Source organism: Arachis ipaensis, chromosome B1 (genome assembly GCF_059453495.1).
Source record: "Arachis ipaensis isolate K30076 ecotype BB chromosome B1, ASM5945349v1, whole genome shotgun sequence".
Taxonomy (NCBI): domain Eukaryota; kingdom Viridiplantae; phylum Streptophyta; class Magnoliopsida; order Fabales; family Fabaceae; genus Arachis; species Arachis ipaensis.
The window spans coordinates 114,469,847-114,476,298 of record NC_142436.1 but is presented as its reverse complement, the minus strand read 5'-3'; the positions used below and the strand labels follow the sequence as shown (position 1 = coordinate 114,476,298).

Below are 6,452 nucleotides of genomic sequence, written 5' to 3'. Positions count from 1 at the left end.
CTCTTTTTCTTTTTGTTTTCTTGCAGACGGTGTAAAAGATTGTCCTTGTTCCTTGTCTCTCACATTTTCCTTTGCTTCATCCTCTGTGGTTTCCTTTGAGATCTCCTTTAGATTCTTTCCACTTCTGAGGGTTATGGCCTTACATTCTTCCCTTGCAATAGCCTTGGCAGCATGAGAAACGCTTGGCCCAGGGGTTTGCTTAGACAAATACACAATTTGATTTTCTAGCTTCTGGATGGCAGCTCCATGGTTTTGCAGGTTAGAATTTACTTCTTCCTTAAAGGCTTTCAATTCGGTTATGTCTTGACTCATGGTTGCAAGCATTCCTTCTATCCTGTTTAATTGATCTTGAAATTGTTGGTTCGGATTAGGTTGGGTAGGTTGATTATTTTGGCCATGATATGATGGTTGGGAGTAAGTGTTTTGTGTGGCTTGGTATGATCTTTGGTTGGAGTTTTGGTATGTGGACTTGTTATGTTGGTTTTGCTGGTTTCCCCACCCAAAGTTTGGGTGGTTTTTCCAGCCTGGGTTGTAAGTGTTGGAATGTGGATCATATGGTTGCCTTTGTTGATTTCCTACATAATTGGCCTCTTCCCAATCACCTCCTTCAGTGCTTACTTCCTCTTGATCTTGTGTGTGTATTGCAGCCACTTGCTTTGTTTCTAATTTCCTGGTGAGCTCTGCTAGTTGCTTGGCAAACACCTTGTTTTGGGCTAAAATTGTATCAACATGGTTCAGCTCCATGACTCCCTTAGTGTTGTGTCTCTCTGAAGCATAGTAGTACTCATTCTCAGCCACTGTCTCAATCACTTCAATGGCTTCTTCCACAGTCTTTTTCCTGTTCAATGAACCTCCTGATGAATGGTCTACAGCCTTCCTTGATTCATAAGAAAGTCCATCATAGAAAATATGCAATTGCACCCAGTCATGGAACATGTCTGGTGGGCATTTCCTTGTCAAATCCTTGAATCTCTCCCATGCCTCGTAGAGAGTTTCACCATCTTGTTGTCTAAAGGTCTGAACCTCAGATCGAAGCCTATTGACCTTTTGTGGGGGGTAGAAACGTGCCAGAAACTTGCTTTCCACCTCATCCCAGGTTGTTAGGCTCCCCCTTGGGAATGATTCCAGCCACTTAGCTGCCTTGTCCCTAAGTGAAAATGGGAACAAGAGCAGTTTATAGGTATCTTCCTGGACTCCATTGGACTTCACAGTGTCGCAAATTCTCAGGAATTTTGTGAGATGTTGGTTTGGATCTTCATTAGCACTCCCACCAAATGAACAATGATCCTCCACAAGTGATATTAGCTGTGGTTTGAGTTCACAATTGTTGGCCTGAATGGGTGGTTTCTGAATGCTGCTACCACAATTCCCAGAGGTTGGGTTTATGTATGAACCAAGAACCCTCCTCTCAGGAATGGCATTGTTTCCATCAGCCCTCTCATGGTTGTGAACTTCTCTATCCATGTTGAGATCTAAAACTTCCTCAAAATTGTCCTCAGATTCTCCTTCAGATTCCTCTTCTCTCAGTACTCTCTTCCCTCTTGCTTCCCTTCTAAGTCTATGAAGGGTCCTCTCTGGTTCGGTATATGGAGGAGTTGATGTCTCTCCTCTCCTACCTGTCATACAAGAACACAGCACAGGCACCAAACAAGTGAAATACTCTTGGTTAATGGAAGAGTATGGTTAGAGCAGTTGAGGAATTAATTCAAATAGTTAGTGAGTCAGTGAGTTAGTTGCTTGAATTTAAAGGCATAAAGAAAGAAAACAAGTAACAGAGTGCAGAAGTTAAAATTCAACAAGTAACTTGAACTAAATTATCAAAACAAAAAAAAATGCTCAATCTAGTTAACTTCCAATTTGAGAATTGTCAATCGAAAACCAATCCCCGGCAACGGTGCCATAAACTTGATGTGCATAAACTTGATATGCTACGATTTAGGAAATTGCACGATCGGCAAAATTCCCTCCGGCAAGTGCACCGGTTATCGTCAAGTAAAAACTCACAATAGAGTGAGGTCGAATCCCACAAGGATTGGTTGAGTGAGCAATTCGGATTAGAAGTATGTTCTAGTTGAGCGGAATCAAGATTTAGATGAGAATTGCGGAATGTAAAATTGCATGAATTAAAGAGCGAGAAGCTAAATTGCTGAAATTAAAAGGGATGGGGTGATTGCATGAATTTAATTGCAGAATGTAAAAAGAAAGTGGTAAATCAGAAATGGGGAGTTCATTGGGTGTTAGGAGATATTGAGATCTCCGAATCAAAACAACTTTTATCCCTTCCTCAACCAATGCATTCATTGAATTTTGCTTGGCAATCTTATATGATTGGATCCCAATCCCTTGGCTCACCAATTCTCTCTAAAAACAAACAAATTCCCAATCCCTTGGTTTAAATGTTCATAAGAAGAGATGATGCTCGATCACTGATTATACCACACAGTTTCATGAACCACAATTTGGTAGGATTACATGTCACAATATCCATCCAAACCCCAATCCAATTCATTGTGAGAAAGCTTCTCTAGCATGAATCCTCCATTCCTTTCCCAAGGTTCCGAAGGATTCCAATTATGGGTAGTTTCTTTCCCAAGACAACTACCCAATGGAATTAGATCGAGAAGCTTTCTAACAAAATTCAAGAGAAAAGATTGAAGAAGAAGATAAAACTATTATTGATTCATTGAATTACAATAGAGCTCCCTAACCCAATGAAAGGGGTTTAGTGAGTCATAGCTCTGAATTCAATTACAAAACTAAAAGGAAATGATCCAAAGTTCTCCGTGTCCCCCAAAAAGTCCCAACTAACTTAAATTCTATCCTATTTATACACTTTCTAAATTGAGCTTCTGTTGTGTTTCTTGGGCTTTGAGGCCTTTCCCTGATTTCCTTTTGCTTTGGGTTTATGGTCCATAATCCTGATGAGGCTGTGATCCAATTATGTAACATTCATTGAGCAAACTTAGTGATAAACAAGTAATGACACAAGACTCAACAAATTGAAGCTCCAGACTCATCAATTCTTCAGGCCCAATCCCATAAACCATGATATTCAATTGGGTTTCATACCATAATACGTTTAAGTTAATGTTTGTGCTCAAATGCTAACTTAAACTTCAATATATTTGGCCCAGAAATCCTTTCAAAAAGTGGCGTTTAAGTTGAAGTTTAAGTTTTAGTTTAAGGTTAAACTGAAACTTAAACGTGGAAATGGAAGAAAGCAACCCAGGAGTGTGAAATGTCGAACACGTTTAAGCTTCAGTTTAAGGTTAAACTGAAGCTTAAACGTGGAAATGAAGAAAGCAACCCTGGAGGAGCAATTGGGTCGAACACGTTTAAGCTTCAGTTTAAGGTTAAACTGAAGCTTAAACGTGGAAATGAGAAAGCAACCCTGGAGGAGAGAAATAGTCGAACACGTTTAAGCTCCAGTTTAACCTTAAACTGGAGCTTAAACGTGGAAATGCTCCTGGTGCCTTTCTTACTTCTGGCGTTTAACCTCCAGTTTAAGGTTAAACTGGAGGTTAAACGTGGAAATGCTTCCTGGTGAGAAATTGTGTCGAACACGTTTAAGCTCCAGTTTAAGGTTAAACTGGAGCTTAAACGTGGAAATGCTCCCTTGGTGAAATTCTCATTCTGGCGTTTAACTTCCAGTTTAAGGTTAAACTGGAGGTTAAACGCCAGTTCCAGCATTTCTTAGCCTTCATGATTCTGGCGTTTAAGCTCCAGTTTAGGCTTAAACTGGAACTTAAACGCCATTTCCAGCATTATATGGTTTGGTAGTTTAAGTTCCAGTTTAAGCTTAAACTGGAACTTAAACTCCACATGTGATATTCAAGCTTCCTTTATTGATTTTGTTGCTTCCTTGCCTAGCCTCTTCTTCCCTGAAATCATCCAAACAATTGCATCAAAGTCTTGCAAAATTTCATGAGAAATCTTCCATTCATAGCATTCAAGTAATATAACTAAAAACTCATGGAATTTGCATCAAAATCATACTGTTTGGATGGTTCATTGCTTTGTTATTCATTTAACCATTCTTGGTTACTTTAAGCTCAAGAAAATGCATAAAACAACTAAAACTAACAGAAAAATGCTAGTGAAACTAGCCTAAGATGCCTTGGCATCAAGTATGCGTCCATAAACGAGAGGTATCTATATCCGGAGGAAGCATCTCCAGAGCGTCGATACTTGGGAGTGGGTAAGGATCTTTTGGGCAGGCTTTGTTGAGATCGGTGTAATCGGTACACATTCGCCACTTCCCATTTGATTTTTTCACCAAGACGACGTTGGCTAGCCATTATGGATACTTGACTTCTCTTATGAATCCTGCCTCCAGTAGTGCCTGTACTTGCTCTTCCACCGCTTGGGATCGCTCTGGCCCAAGTTTTCTTCGTTTCTGCTGCACCGGCCGAGATCTCGAATATACCGCCAACTTATGACACATTAGCTTGGGGTCTATACCTGGCATATCTGCGGCTTTCCATGTGAAGAGATCGACATTATCGTGTAAGAATTGTATCAGTAATTCTTTTGAGTCTCCTCTTAGGATCGTTCCGATATTAGTTGATTTGTCTGAGGTGTCTCCGATTTGAACCTTCTCTATCTCGCCTTCTCTATCTCGCCTTGTGCTATGCAACCTACATCCAGTCTCCTCCACAACTATGGAAGAATTTCACTATAGTTAACAGTATTATATACACCAATTTCACAGGATTGACCCAATCCTTTCATACTCAAGTTCTAACCTAACTTGACATTGGCTATGCTAATACCTAACTAATCACTCTTAATGCTAATCCAACTAAGAAAGGGATACCTTACAGGTATAAGATACAAGACACTTAACTAACCCAAAGAAATCAGAAAATAACTCTAGGCTTTTCTCTCAAATGTTTCTCTCAGCCTTTTTCCACTTATGGCTTTTTCTTAAGCTTTCTCATAATGCCTTTTCTCACAAGAAATTACAGAAAGATAAACATTGAAAAGTACATTATAATCAGTAAACATGAAGGAGATTGACTTCATCAACAGCCTCTGTGCTATGCGAAAAACCAGATTGGCAAGCCTCTGATTCAGTTCTTCATACTGGCGGAATGCACCTTTGATTAGGTTACACTGTCCAGTTAGTTGAACTTCTTCAAAGAGCTCTCTCAAAACAAAACTTCTATTCACTGGTTTTCTCTCTTTGGTTTCTGAATGAACAATAAACCTCTTTTATCTCCTTGTATGTTGCTGGGTTCTTCTTCCAAGGTCAACAACTTGAGCCTTGAGGTTCACCAACCCACAAACTCACTTTTTTCTCATTAAACCTTAGAGTAGAAACTTTGCTTTTGACTTCTTCATCTTGACCGAAAGCCATAAAGCAGCAACCATAGAAATCTTCCCATGGTCAACTTGATCTTAGCCATTGAAAAACAACTTGGTCCCCAAGTCATGTTTAAGACTGTGGATACACAGTAGAGAAGAACAGAAACCATCTTTCCTTTGCATCCCATTTCGGATAGAGCAGAGAGTTGGGAAGAAGAGAAGAAGATTTGATGCATGCAAGAGGAAATGGTTTACCTTTGATCTTTTCTTAAGCTTGATTTGGCTTGAACTTGTTGATTTGACATTCTGTCTTTCAAGCTTAATCTTTCTCTCTCTTGCTTCTTTGGTTACTAGCTTAGGAAAGAAGCTCTTTCTCTCTTTCTTACTTTTCTGAGTTTTTAACCAACTCTTTAGAAGTGAACATTGCTTTTGGTAAGGCAAAAGAGAGGGATTTGCTTGCTGAAAGAAAATCGGACTTGGATCGGGTAGTTATGTGCTTGGCCCGTTTTGATTTCTTCATCTTTGATTTCTTTTGGGCTTTGCTTGATTTACCAGCCCACCAACCTTGTTATATTCTATTTATTCCAATGGGGCTATTGAATTCTGGCCTGCAACAATAAACAATTAGTAATTATAATTAATCAACACTAATTATTTATTTTGTCCAAAAATAATGTTTGTCATCACTAATTAATTTGAGTAATTTCTTAACTCAACAAAGGGTTTAACTAAGTTTTCAACAATTTAAAATATTTTCCAAATCACAACCACAAGGCTAAAATGCAATATATATAATAAAAGTATCCATACTAGCAAATATATACAATAATCCCAAAATAGTGCAAAATAAAGTAAAATAAGAAGAACTAGGTGATAATGTCTGAAAAGTGTTCACCAAATCCATCGGCGATGACGGCGGTGACCTCCCCACACTTAAGATGAGGCATCGTCCTCAATGCTTCTGATCAGGCTCATGGTGAGGGTCAACGGTCGCATCTGTCTCATGCTGTATCTCAGACTGGGGCACTGGCTCCTCAGCATGCTGCTGGGTCTCCTAGGTAGCCTATGTCTGCGGAGGTGCCTCCTATCGAATCGACTCCTCAATATGCTCCTCCGCGCGGTCGGCCTCATGCTCTGCCTCATGC

At 39.6% G+C, this 6,452-nt stretch overlaps 1 non-coding gene across 1 annotated transcript; it reads left to right on the top strand.

The window, feature by feature from the left end:
• The first annotated feature begins 934 nt into the window (after nucleotides 1–934).
• LOC148578007 (small nucleolar RNA R71) lies at nucleotides 935–1,038 on the top strand. Its single transcript, XR_015904087.1, has one exon. It is a non-coding gene; the product is annotated as a small nucleolar RNA R71 (small nucleolar RNA).
• The last annotated feature ends 5,414 nt before the right edge of the window (nucleotides 1,039–6,452 follow it).